General features: G+C 38.1%; 1 protein-coding gene across 2 annotated transcripts in view; it reads right to left on the bottom strand.

Moving 5' to 3' along the window:
- The window catches only part of CDH11 (cadherin 11), a 95,994-nt gene extending 81,416 nt beyond the window's left edge, over positions 1–14,578 (bottom strand). For both annotated transcript variants that reach the window (XM_030581891.1, XM_030581892.1), the window contains exon 1: positions 14,369–14,578. The gene's annotated coding sequence lies outside the window, so the exon portion shown is untranslated. The remainder of the gene's footprint in view (positions 1–14,368) is intronic.
- Positions 14,579–14,809: the final 231 nt, after the last annotated feature.

The raw sequence follows: 14,809 nt of genomic DNA, 5'->3' as shown, positions 1-14,809 counted from the left end.
GAAGCTCCAGGAGGGTAGCTGGCCCATGCCATGTTTAAGCCCTTCTCTGTGTGCTGCAACTGCTAGCAGCATTTGCAGCATTTTGGAAGAGCTAATGTTCCCAGCTAGCACTTCAAAGGGGACACACAGTATCAGCTTTGCTATTCTGCACAAGGGGGTCAGTTTTGTATCACACACCTGGTAGGTAGTTCATTGCAGAAGGGGTTACATCAAAGTCAGCTCTCTGTGCCTGAAAAAAATCTCACATTGAAATGATTTTCCAGTTGAATTGTCTTGTCTTCGTATTTACATTACATACCTGATATGGAGCAAAATCAGCCAGTAGTACCTAAAAACAGCTCCTCATAACAAAGTAGTTTTCTGACTGAGTTAACTAGGCTTCAATGTAAAAAAATCAGTTCATATTTAGGGCCAATTTTTTCAAAATATGATACATACTTCTATGTATAGAAAATATGTATGTGGGCATGTATTGTGCATGTCAATTAGATTACTCCATGCAGAAACAGTATACTACATGTGCAAGCCCATCACATTTTATTGCATGCAGAAAGCTGGCTTTGCAGAAGAAGTGTGCATATTATGGACACATAGAATGCCACTTTCTTTGAAAATGGGACCCTTATTGACACTTGTGCACAAAAGATATGAGGGAATGCTACATTTTTGTTTTAAAATTTAAATGTATTTGGAATGTTTAGGTTTACAGATGGGGCAGAATCAGCCAATAACAGATCCTCATAATAAAGTGACTGTACGACTGAATTAATTAAGCTTCAGTGTAAGAAAATAAATCCTTAATCTCTTGAGGTGAAATCCCACCCCTCTCTACACCAATCCAGATTCAATATGTTTTGTTAACCAAAGTAGGGGGTTGTTTGGAAGGATTGGAATTCACGCTTTCAGCTGCAGCTATGTTGCTGTAGCACCACAGCATAGACGCTTCCTACATTGATGGAAGTGGTTTTTCTGTCTATGCAGGTAAACCATCTCCCCAAGTGCCAGTAGCTAGATCAAAGAAAGAATTCTCCCATCAGCCTAGCAGCATCTACACTTGAGACTAGGTTGGTTTACCAACTGAACTCAGGGACGCACATTTTTCACACCCCTGAGCAACATAGCTAGGTCAATAAAAATTTTAAGTTAAGACCAGGGCTCAGCTTAGTGGCAGGCTCTAGGACTGCAAGATAGCTTCATTGCACCACTTATCAGGAATTTCCAAGCCAGAAGATCTTCCTAAACCTAAAGTGGCTCCAACCCCATCTCCTCAGCCTATCTGCACTGCTGGGATAGATGGTAAAGGGTTCACTCAGAGATAGGGAGCTGCACTTCTCCCCATGCATTCTCTGGTCTCTTCTTGAGGGTGGAGAGATCATTAAAAAGGACTTATAGATTATAGAAAGCATAACTCTTGTATAGGGAGCTATCACCTGACACTCTTGTTAGCGTTCAGACTGACTGTGGAAATAGGCTGTTATGAGGAAAGTAGGTTTGAGAGAGGACTTCTATGGGAGCATTCACGGCAGAAAGCTGTCCTTCCTTCAAGGACCAGGGTGAAAAGGAATTATGTCATTCAGACTGACATCTCAATTCATAAGGGCATAGATTTAAGAAGTCATAATGAATATGCTTGGCTTACTAAAGATAACAGGCACATAAGTTTGTGCATGTGGATATAGATAAAAATTCATGACTGCATTAAAAACATTTGATATGTTACTAATTTGCTGGATAATAAAACTTGTGGCCTTTTGAGAAGCCCCAAAGGAAAAATATGTATGATTTTGGGAGAATGGTAGAGCAGGCTAATGTTTAATGTGATATTTTATTTACTCCATTGTCACAGGTGCTGCATACATAAGTAAACGACCGATGATATAGGAAACTGTCCAAAAGAGTGACTCAGAGAATAAAAAGTTGTCAGAGGTATTTGCAGGTGGTGAAATATTTCTAAGGAAATTAACCTCTAACATTAAAGGTTTTATGCATTTCATATTGAACTTGAAAATGGGCCCATGTCTAATCAAATTGAAAATAGACACATTTTGAAGAAAAAATAGGACTATTTCTTAAAGCAAAAAAAGTATTCAAGCCTTGGAAAAAGCATGTTTTTTGGTAGACCTTTAACCTGAAAATAGTGGCTTTGTTCACATTTTAAGTAAAAAAAAAAAAAAATCAAACAATCCAGTTATTAGAGAAATCTCCCTACATCTACCACCCTCAAAAGGAAGAATGTGCTGATTTGTTTTATTTTTTAAAAGGAAGTTCAAAAAGGCTGAATTGTCAATTAATGTTGGTCATAAAAACAGCATTTAATGGCTATGAGAATAAAATATAGATTGGTACCCAGTTAGTAAGTTGATATAGGTAGACAATCTGGTTCAAGTCTGCTGCAGACTATGGCCTACAGAACCTTATGAAAGGAATAATTACAGTTAGCACTCCTTTCAACCTCTAGCTAAACATTAAAAAACCCAAGGTTAAGACAACAAGCAACTATCACAGCTTGGTAAGTATCAGAGTTGGCATTTTCACTATAGACTTGATTATTTCAGCCAAACTCATTTCTTGTTCAATTTGATTGGAAAATTAAAGTTATATTAGTGCAATTTCTCACATATGATAGTGTGTGGATTGCATGCCTAATGCAGCTAGCTTCAAAAGTGGTTTTAGTCATAAAAATATGCCTACATTTAGGTTATTATTGTAAAAACTGAGGTAATAACAAAAAATGGTTTAAAATACTGGACCAATTTCCCTCTTCATTAACACTCATGCAGATCAGAGTAATTCCACTAATGTCCAGGGAGTTACTCTGATTTACACCAGAGTGACTGTAGGCAGACTTTAATCCATGTACTATTTACATAAATAAATGCTGATCACCAGGACTGCCTGGGGGGGGGGGGGAAATGGGGTAATTTGCCCCAGGCCGCAGGCTCCATGGCGGCCCCCACGAGAATATAATATTCTATAGTTTTGCAACTTTTTTTCATGGAAGGGGCCCCCAAAATTGCTTTGCCCCGGTTCCCCTGAATCCTCTGGGTGGCCCTGCTGATTGCATAACATACCATACATGATATACTGCTCCAGGGGGCTTTGTTGCAAACTGCATAACTTTTTTCATAATTGATTAAGGCTGAAGCCTTCCCTAATCATGTAAAAAGAAACAATTATACTTATAAATATAAAAAGTATGACATTACAAAAATAAGCAAATTTGAGGGTGGTTTGTTTTCAATATTGGAAAACTAAATCCAGGACTAATTCAATTCTATGTCCTGATTTATTTTATTGTCCATGTTATGTTGGGAAACAAAAGGAGTTCCATTGTTGACCCACCTCTAAGAATGGTGATATATTTGTATCTCTGAAGTTTACATTTCTATCATGATCTCTTAGTTTAAATAAAATTAGGCTCTGATTCAGAAGAGCACATAAGCACCTGCTCAGCTTTAAGCACAAACTTAAACACTTTCCTGAAAAGAGATTTTTTTTGCCTGAACTAATGATGATTACATTTATTTTCTTTTAATCAATTTGACTAATTTTAATTGACAAAGTGTAAAGATTCATCATTTCAAAGGCTCTCTTCCGCTTATATAACTAATTTAAAAAATCAACTTGTCCAATAATTGGAAGCCTATCAGTGCACTGATACAGCTCCTTTTAAAGAGGACTTCTGAACATAAAGTGCAAAATTCTGTTATTTTCCAAATATGTGCTGAATATCTCCAGTTGTCAATCCAAAAGGGGTATTCAACATATTAGCATTTAAAAATGTTCTTTGATTTTCTTCTTTCAGAATGCTTAGATATCTGATAGTCCCAGTTTCCACCTACTACCATAAGATGCCTTTGCGTAAGCTACAGCATTACTGAACACTATTGGGGTATGGAGACAGCCTGGGGGTTTCATGCATCAATGGAGTTCATCAGTACTGGTGGTATTACAGCATGGTATATGTTCCAACATCACTGAAAAGCAGCAAACAAATTGAAAACTGTGATGCAAAGGTGAAACTATATCCATAATTTTCTGCCATTCTAATTGTAAATGTCCCAGTTGAACCACATACTGCAAAGAGAAGGTTTCAAGATGTTAATAAAGTTATTATTTATTATTTCTATCTGCACCTTTTAACTTGCATGCACCTAGCAAAATAGAAAGACAACAAGGACCTTGATCTTTAGAGCCTACAACCTAGACAATGTGTAGCCACAGGCGGGTAACAAGACAATAAAGAAGTTTAGGGTAGCATCTAAGATTACCCAAATATCCAGTTATGACCAGTGCGCAACGTGCTGTAGCGAAAAGATGAGCTTGAGGGGTATTTATTTCATAAAGTGATATCCTGGTTAATTTCATTTAGGTTTGATAGCAGAAGCGGTTCTTAAAGATAGGCTTGAAAAACGAGAGGGTGAGGACTTTCAGATCAGCTTAGCCAGGGCACTTCAGACATGTTGTGGACAGGAGAGTATAGAGAAAGGCACAAAAGAAGTTTGCCACTGAAATGGATGAATGGAGTATTGAGGCTGGTATCTGTGATGGAGGAGACGGGAAGGGAGGGTATGCAAAAAGAAACAAGTTTGATAATGAGGAGGGGCAAAAATTATGAGGTCTTGAAGGTAATGACAAGAAGTTAAAACTTTAGGCTCTAGAGAAGTGGAAGTTAGTGGAGTTATTGGGGGTGATGTGGTTAGATCAATTGGCAAGGAATATGATCTTGGAATAAGCATTTTGAATGGACTGAAGAGGGGTAATGTGGGAGTCTGGGAGATCAGAGAGGAAGTGGTTATGTTAATCAGCAAGATGGAGGAATGATGACAGCCTGAACCTGAAATCTGGACTGAAAGAAAAGGTTGGATCTTATAGACAGCATGCAGAAAGGAGTGGCAGCATTTGGACACACTAGGATGTGCAATGAAAGGGAGCAGAGTTATAGGCCAGGAAGAACATTGGCGGTATCTACACAGAATGGGGGATTTGAGTGAGGATATGAACTCAGTTTGGCCATGTTATATTTATGTTGCCAGTGAGACATTGAGGAGTAGATGTCCAAGAGATCGCTAGAAATCTGGATTGAACTGAACTAGATTATGTATGAAGAGACAGATTGGTAAGGCAAAGAAGATCAAGTGACAGGAAGGGCCAGCTTCACTGGGGCATGTGAAAGAGGAAGGAAAGGAAGTCCCTGAATAGATAACAAGGAGGAAGGTGAAAAGGGTGCTAGAGAGGAGGGGCATAAGAGGTAGTCTTAGTGGATCTTGTCCATCTTTTCTTTGAAACTGTTGGCAAGATCCTATGTGGAAAAGGAGAGGACACAGAAAGAGTGCAAGATAAGGTTTCAAGATAAATCTGAAAGTTGCAAATTTATCTTTTTTTATAGTGGCTTGGAACTAACCAATTTTTAACAGATACTTTCCTGAAACGCACAACATCTCTCTTTCTCTAAAAAGTGCAATAAATTCAGTATTTGAAAGTTGACTATTAGGCCCAAATAGTAAGTAGGCCTCCATTGTTTGTGAATCATCATATTTCACATGAATATTAACCAATTCTTAGATTCATAGATTCTCAGGACAGAAAGGACCATTATGATAATCGAGTCTGACTTTCAACTACTGGTTATATATTGATCAGATTTGTTCTCCGGGCTACAAGTTTTAACTGGAACTGGAATATGAGGAGGCTTGGAAGGATTAGATTTTTATTAGTAGATGTCAGTAAATGTTGATTTCACCATACATACACCTCTACCTCTATATAAAGCTGTCCTCGGGAGCCAAAAAATCTTACCGCGTTATAGGTGAAACCACGTTATATCGAACTTGCTTTGATCCACCGCAGTGTGGAGCCCTGCCCACCCGGAGCACTGCTTTACTACATTATATCCGAATTCGTGTTATTTCAGGTCACGTTATATTGGGGTAGAGGTGTACAGAAATCAACAAAAATATTTTCATCTAAAATAATTGACATTTACAGTTAAAGTAAAAATAATATTGCTTGAGAACATATTCGCATTTGATTTAAGGATATTTACCTTATATATATTAATATGTGGTGTTGACAATGTGATTTAATGTTTATAAAGCTTTAACTTTTTGAATATCAATGTCTAATGTCATAAAATATTTATTATCTGACTGACTCCACCCCCACAATTTCCCACCACTTAAAAAATTTAAAATCAATAAAAATAAAACAAGTTTAAAATCCATAATTTTGCACAACTGTGAAAATCGATTAAAAAAGAAAACACATACTTTCCAATCAGACACTGATATTAGCCACTCAAACCCCTTCAAATGCTCTGAACCTCTTATATCTGGGCTTGAAATCTTGCAAGAATGGTACGTCTCAACAATTTACATTATTACGTCTTAGGCGAACATTTGCAAAAAAACCATGCACAATTGGAAAACAGTGAGGGAGTCAGGGTTATGCTCAAATGATACTCTGTTCAGGTTCACTGGAATTTTGGATGAAATTTGAATTGATTCGTATTTTAGCTATATCAGTTTTCTCATTCTTAATGACAGAATGATAGGAGGATCACATGCAGTATATTTGGCATGCTGGTACATATGTTGGATTAATCTGACAGCATCCTGCCATTTCAACCCAGTATTGTCTATTCCTCACTAAACGGTTATTAGAGTCACTACCCTGGTTCCAAATTATTTCCAGTAAAGAAAAACACAAGTCCATCTTGATTAGTGAGCCAAAATGAGCTTCATGGTAGCCATAAGTGACTAACTAAAGGCAGTATATCACCAAGTAGATAAGGACTGACTCTTTGCTTGGTAGAAGTACTGATCTGAAAACTTTGCCTTCAGCCAGATCCACAAAGATCCATGAAAATCCAAAAGGGTGATTTGAAGAAATTCAACTGCTAATAAAGGGCCATGATTAATTTATTCATGTTGAGCTGTACCTTACGCCACAGAAGTCTCACTGAAGTCAGTGGAACTTCTTGTGGAGGTAAAATTACTAAGGGAATCAAAAACTAGCCTAAAGTAACCACACAGCGGCTGAAAATGTTGCAATTAATCACATGGAACCTAAACATTAAAAAAAATAATTAAAAAACCACCAAAAAACTTAGCCCTAACTATTCAAGAAAAACTTTTTTAAAAATACCAGTTAGAACCATTTGCTCTTAATACTATTATTACAGGTTTGTATACCAAAAAGAGGAGACATGTTTACTTAAAATCCTGATATCATAAAGTTTATTAGTTCAATTATTAATTAATTAATTAGCTAAAACAAGTCATAATTGTTGAATTTCACGTTTATAGAACAAATTAAAAGTTGTCTGAGTTAAGAAATAATTGCCTTTGAAATTATATATTTATGTGTTGAAATCACCTTAAGAAAAACAGAAGGCTTGAATCTGAGACTAATTATCCAGGGACTAATTATAGTTTAAATTATTCTTTGCACAGTATTTTTTTTAATTTGGTAATAACATTTTAACATGAAATTCTAGACTAAGTTTACACAAAATCCATTTATTTTGTTTGTTACAAGTCCACATACAAAATTAAATTAGTAGGTGAAAAAAGGTGAAGGGGATAACATAGTATTCATTCATTAGGGGCAGCCAAGATCTTTGAGATAATTACTTTCAATCAAGGTGGGGCCAACCATTTAAATTTATGACTTTATGCCAACACATATGTGTATTAATACAACAGTTTAGCATTCATGGAAATAGGGTTTAGTCTGATTCCAATAGAGCTATCACATCTGGTTTACACTCAACTATGATTTATTCTAGGCAGAATGATATGCATGCATGTAACTAACTATTTAACTTAACCACTGAGACTTAATATGTTTCTGGATTATTTTATTTGAAAGTACACACCAGTAGACTAACTGGGATAAAAATTACATTCCAACAACAGTTCTGTAGCATCCGTTTATGCAGAAATACAAAAGCAAACAGATAATACTTATTAACAGGTATTATGCAAAATTTATGACCACTGAAATGCAATACATTTGAAGCATCTCTCCAACAGACTGGATGGGTCTGGAGAAAGGTAATAGGATAAGGCATCTTTTTTAACCTGGCCCAAATTGGCAATGACTGTTGATGTTTAGAGTTGCATTTGAAATGAAATCGTGCTCTCAGTCCTGTTCCAAGCAGACACAATGTCAGTATGATAAAATCCCAGTTGGTGCCCCCAGTCGCCAGTTTCATCGCGGTGACTAAGAGTTCTATATGTATAGAGGATGAAGTAACCTCTTAGATCTAGACTCTTCCTAGAACAGGATTGAGCCATGCTTGTGCAGCATGGGGAAACTTGCACTGTCGGTGCTGTACATGTCTGGTGGATAAATGCAGCTGAGTTCTTAGTGCTATCAAACTGTCACCTTGCACAAACCTTAAAATTCTACAAATTGTATTTTAAAAGGATGTTGAACTTCATTCTTTCTCTATTTTATCCCAGCCTTTGAGCAATGTGGTCCCTGCCTCCTATTGGCATCAATGGGAGCTCTGCTACTGAGAGAGCCAATATGGTCTCTTACTTCTTCAGTAACATGAAATCTCAAAAGCATTTACATCTTAGATATATTGATGTTTTCTACACTTGGGTTCATTCTGTTTAAAATGTATCAGCAGGAGTTCTGTTCAATGTTGTTTGCTCTACAATAATATTAATTAATCTTTAATGAGTGGCATACTTAGTTCATAAGGTTGCTATTATATATATGCCCCACTGTGGTATGTTTTATTTTTTTTTTTTTTTGGTGATGAGCTACTAAGTCATCCTTCTAACAATAATTTATTCTTGGAAACGTACAGTAGTGTTTGACCAGTGCTATTTCAGAAAACCCTGCATCTTCTTTTCCACCCTTCATTTAATCCTTGCTCCTATAATCCATTTAGATTGATTTTTACTACTTCAACTCAGTATCTATTCCAATACAATTAAGACCTTTGATGAATTCTTTAGCTGATTCAGAAGGCAGAGGATTCTTGTTCATTGCAAAAGTTTGAAGCAACAAACTAGAATTTGTTTAAAACAGTATTTTAAAACTGAGAGCTAAATTACAGCTCCTGGAGCCAGCTGAGCACTGTGGGAGCTGAAGGTTTTGAAACCACTGCACCATCCAGCCAGTTACAGTAGAAAGTATTATGTCTTTGTCAAGCAGAGGAAGAGATAATGCCTTCTTCCACAAAGGAGCCAGCAGCAGTCCTGGCTGCTCCACTTGATATCAGCCTCTGAATGTTAGCTGGTTTGCAAGGTGTGGAAGCATTAAAGATGAACCAACCACACCTAGACATTCCCTTGCAGGCCTTTTAGCACCACTGGCAAGGTAAATCATCCACTTTGACAACAGCTAAGGGCATTATGGATGCTATAGGTGCACTGGGGATGGAGAAGGAAAGGGACTCTGCACCCATGTATGTCGGTGCAGGGGCAATCTTCATTTTCTCTTAAAGTATGTAGCAGCTCGCTCTAATCATTACACACTACTATAGAATAACTTGTATGATTTATATTTGAAGTTAACTGATTGATATGATTTAATGAGACCTTGTAACTATCATTAAACTGCATCCATGAGAATTTCTGGTTTTGCAATCATATGCTAAAATTTCTGTAAGTCATCTAAACTTCAGATTATATGTCTGATTTTCAGCACAAATAGAGACAAACACTGGAATCAGAAACTGTATGCATAGTACTTACTACAGATTGATTTACAATTTCACATTTTCAGTAATGGCTTATGTTTCAAGTATCAATAGGGTTACCAGATAGCAACTGTGAAAAAAACGGGTCAGGGGTGGGAGTAATAGGCGCCTATACAAAAAAAAAGTCCCAAAAAACAGGACCGTCCCTTTAAAAATGGGACATCTGGTCACCCTAAGGATCAGTTATTTATGTTTTTGAATTCTGTATCCCAAAGTGTTTTGCAAAATGACAGCTGGGATGCTGTGGGCCAAATATTGTTCTTAGTAACACTGATGTAAACTCAGAGGAGCTCTAATGACACCAGTTTATGCCAGCATAAATAAGAGCAGAATTTGTGCATTTGAATATAAAATGCATGCCTGTTTCTTATCTAAAGTGTCTTTCTGTCTTTTTCAAATATCCTCCATCACTAGGAAGAATGTGCTAAGATATTATCCAAGTATTACCAGTAATTTTTTATCATATTACTTTTTCTCTTCTCTCTGTCTGTACATTTGTTTCCTTTCCCATAGCATGAACTGATGCTTTTTTTGGAAGACAGAGAAAGAAGATAGCGAGTCTCTTAAAAATCATTGGTGCTGGGAGAACAGATACTATTTATTTTACACCTAGACTCCAGCTGTGTCACTCCTCATACAATCTAAAGTTACATGATTTCAAAACTTTGTACTGAACTCCAAGGTGGTAATATGATGCTGAAGGTAACACGATCCACTGACTAGAAAGATGTTAATCCTGACAAACTGCCTGAGCATTAGCCTGAACCACAGCTAGATTGAATTCTGTTTCCCCTGAGAGGGCCTGCAATGCTGGTAGTAACAAAACGTCTTTTCATAGTGCCCTGAGAAGCAGATGGGCTACAGAAGTGATTTAGAGAAGAGCATCAGTGCCCTCTAGTGCTCACAAGTGTAATGCCTTTGAAAGAACAATAACCAAATTTCGAGTGCCCCAAATTTCCAGCTACCGTTATACATGAAAGAAACGGGTTTACAGCTATAATTTCTTTACTACCAGTTACTTCAGAGACATTAAACTACATAATGTCCAGTTTAGTAAATCTTGGAGGAATTTGATATAAATTCCTTCTTGATTTCATACTTCTATAACTTAAAAAAAAACCAAACAATTTTTAAACTGATCCAGAGACCATAACAAATATAAGTACTGTAAAAACTACATCCAAAACGTGAGATCTTTTAGTCAAATAAATCCTCTAATTTATAAATTTATCAAATATAGTCTTATAACCATCTTTCAATGACTTCAAACTATTTAAACAAAAACAACAACAAAATGGTTTAGTAATCCTGTGTATGCAGTTTTGGAGCACATTATTCAAAATTTAAAAAATAACTATACTTTCTAGGAGAATGTTTTGGAACCCCCGATCTTCAACAATATAACTCAAATACACAATTAGAGACTCACCTCTACCCCCACCCCTGCACCTTCATGTCACTGGGAGAATTTTAACAATATACACTTGATACATTCAATATTGTTCAACTTAGTAGTAGTACCATTGAGAAAAAAAATGAATGCAGAGACTAAGTTAGACAGTGAAATGAGATGTCAGTACTTAACTATAAAATGAAGCCCTCTTAAATCACATGCCTCAAGGCCAGATCCAAAGTCCATTTAAATCAGTGGGAATACTTCTGTTTACTTTAATGGGCTTTTAATTGAGCCCAAGAAAGGGACCGTGAAAACCAAAGTGCCATTTAATAAAAAAAAAGTTGTCATGTTACTAGAAATTGCCTGTAGATTCTGAGCTGAGCTTTACATACAAATACCAAGGCTTTGCCACCAACAGATATGTAGTATGTTGCTTAATGGTTTCAGGTGAAACAAGTGAAAATATTATTTCTCACACACTATCATCTGATGGCAAAACGTCTGACTCAGAATGGGTTCAAAAAATTTTAATAGAGACACACGAAGCAAAAAAGAGAACTAATCTTTAAAGAAGTTTGCGATTGCATTATATTTTTTACAAAAAATGGCTCAATACCTGAATTAAAAAGAACATCCCTTTAAGAATACTGTAGTAAAAATATGTTCTGCTTAGTCTCATTATTGGTTTAAATGATCTGTGGAAAATGTAGCCTCCTAAGCTACTGCAACTCCAAAGTGGATACATATATCCTGAACTGAACAAAAGGCAATACTTCAAACTTTATTAAAATAGTATGCTAATTGCACTTGAACTCACGTAACACATAAAAATGACATGTTTTTGCAGAAAATTCATGAAATTTTTTCTACACTTCTAATTGCTCCAAATGTGTTGTGCAACAGAAATAATTTAATTTTAACATCCAGTCTCTCAATCAACGTTTTTCTATAAAGGTCTTCATTCAAAAATTGCTAATCACAAATTGCAATCACTTATCCCATCTATTAACAGAGTTTATTATAATTGCTTCTGTAATAATGATCTAGTCCAGATCATCAAAATTTTTACAGACAAAAACACTTATATAAGCAGACTATGTGTATTTCAGCAAAGTTTAAGCTGCTATGAAAAGTCTACAAATAGCATATTCCAATCATACTTATTTCTTCATATTAGAGTACCAAGGATTCAGGTTTAAATAAAAATTCAATATTTCAATCAGAAAATCCGAATCACAAGGTGATTTCTAACTTGTTTTCCTATACAGGTCTACATTCCTTGGGAAGATCTGTAGTCCTTTGTTTTGTAACTTTATTGTTTTGTTCTCCTGAAATAGCAAGATAAATTGCTTTAGAAGAATAATCAGAAACTTCTGTTTTCTAGGGTTTAATACGTAGAAGAAATGTGGTAGGGGGAAAAAAGGCTTCTTGGAATAAAGATACGAAGCTTGGTTCCTTTGCTCTAGCTTGCATTATTCTCTCTCCTGTTCTATATCGCTTATCTCCCAACATCAAGAATCCTGCTGATATTGTGCTATAAAATTTTTGCTCATAAAAAAACATCTGCATTTGCATTTCCATATTAAAAAAAAACAAAGACCCAAAAAATCATTGACTTGTGTTTCAAATCCCAGTGGAAAAGGAATTGATTTATGCCCACTTCAGATTAATTATTGCAAAAACCCCTAATTAAATACAACATTTATTTATTGACATTTTAACTGGACTAGAGAAAAAATGTGATATTTACCTAGGAAACCACATAAATCTGGAAATATTGCAAGCTTTAAAAAAATAAAGATATTGCCTACTTCACCAGATATGTCTCAGCATCTCTGCTTTGGAATTATTTATTGCTTTTTGCATTCAACAGTTTTATTATTAAATAATTATAAATATTTGACTTCTTAATAGAGGTTTCATGGTCTGTGAACTTCTTATATCATCAACACAAATCAACAGGAAGTCCTTTCCAATGAGTTACAAACCATTGGAATGTGAAAAACAAATGAACTTTCCCCAAATTAAAGGCTATTTTTCTGAATTAGTGACTCCTGTTGCTAAAGAGAATCCTTTGTCGTAGATACTTCGTTAGGAAATCACACTGTGCCCCTTTTAGCAACGGTACAAAGAGGATTCCCCAGTATATGCTAACTGGCTTATTTCAGTCCTATCCTGGCCAAATTCATATTTTTAGAAGGGTAGATAACATATGCGCATATCTATGAAAGATAAAGTCATTTACTATGATGTCAGATTGCAATATGTGCTCCTGGAGGATTACACAGGAAGGGATTTTATTCTAAAAGTTAATGGTATGTATGTGGACATGCAGTCTTAAAGCTTCATCTAGTTTACCTCCATTGAGATTGTGATTACATATAGACCATGATGATTTTTAGACTAACCCAGATACCGTGTTAGTATCTTGTGACTACTGCTGCACGAATTTAAAAACAAGCAAAAAATCAAAGTCTTGCTCGTTTCCCTTCCCCCCCTCCCCTTCCTATTCTGGAGAAGGCATCTTTCATTTCATGCACTCCTATTTTCGCTCGCATTTTGCATATCCATTTCATGATTGGGAGCTACCATGGCAAGGGAAAAGCTGCTTTTCACTTCGTTTCTTTTAATGCCTGCTTATCCGGAGGACCGTTTTCTGAACGCTCGCACACTCCAAGATTGAACAAAATACTGAATCGCAAGGAGATTTCTTCCCCCTTTGGAAGCCAGTCAGCTCCAGCGGCACCGAGCTGATGCAAAGAAACGCAGCCAGACTTGCTCCGGAGCTAGGGAGAAGAGTTGCCGGATGTGGCTTGTGCTTGCCCGGCGATGGCTCCAGGACCCCCTTGCACGGCTTTCCCCATACTCAAGCCCCCCCCCCCCCCCCAACGCAAAATCAAGGGGTCTGTTTTGGGTGTGCGCGCCTGCCCGTCCCCTCCAGGGGCTCGGGGGCGCTCCCCACAGCACAGATCTCCTTAGCCTTTCGCTGCTGTCAAGTTTCTAGCGCACAGAGGCATCCTCCCGGCTCGGCTCCCTCGGCCACTGGGCAGGGGAGCTCTAGACAGCGCCTCCGCTTCTCTCCACCACCAGAAAAGCTCCTTCCCCTCCCCTCCACCCCGCAGCTCCTCTCCCGGCAGCAGCCTTCACCCCTCGCCCCACCCCAGCCCCAAAATGCCCATCCTCAAAGGCGACCCCAGCAGCAAAAGCTCCCCGCTCTCCGGGTGCAGCGGGGGCACGGCCCCGAGCCTTACCTGGGAGTCCAGCCGGGCTGGCTGCTTCCCTTGTCACCTGCGGCGGCGGAGGGCGAGGAGGCAAGTCCCATTCACAACTAGACACTGAACAGACACCGCAGCATCCTCCGCCTGTTACACTCCACTGGCGGCGGCGGCTGAATGAGGCTCGGAGCGAGCGGCAGGAATTAGAAGCGGGGGAAGGAGGGGACGGGAGGAGGGAGGGGGAGCGAAGCAGGGATAGAGGAAGGAATAGGCTGGAGGCTCCTGCTTCTTCCCGGGCTCTTCGCGTGGGAAGCGCTGAGGAGGAGCCTGGCGCCCCGTCCCTCTGCCCAGCTGCCCGGGGGGATGGCTGCGAGCAGCCTGGGCTGCGGCACGGCCATCTGGGGCGCTCCCCGCACCCCGCCATGAGGGGTCTCCTGGGACCCTGGCTCCACCCCCCACCCCCCCACACACGGGTGT

The sequence above is a fragment of the Gopherus evgoodei genome, chromosome 12 (genome assembly GCF_007399415.2).
Source record: "Gopherus evgoodei ecotype Sinaloan lineage chromosome 12, rGopEvg1_v1.p, whole genome shotgun sequence".
NCBI lineage: Eukaryota > Metazoa > Chordata > Testudines > Testudinidae > Gopherus > Gopherus evgoodei.
Note: the sequence above shows the minus strand (reverse complement) of the source record. Positions and strands in the feature narration are given on the sequence as shown.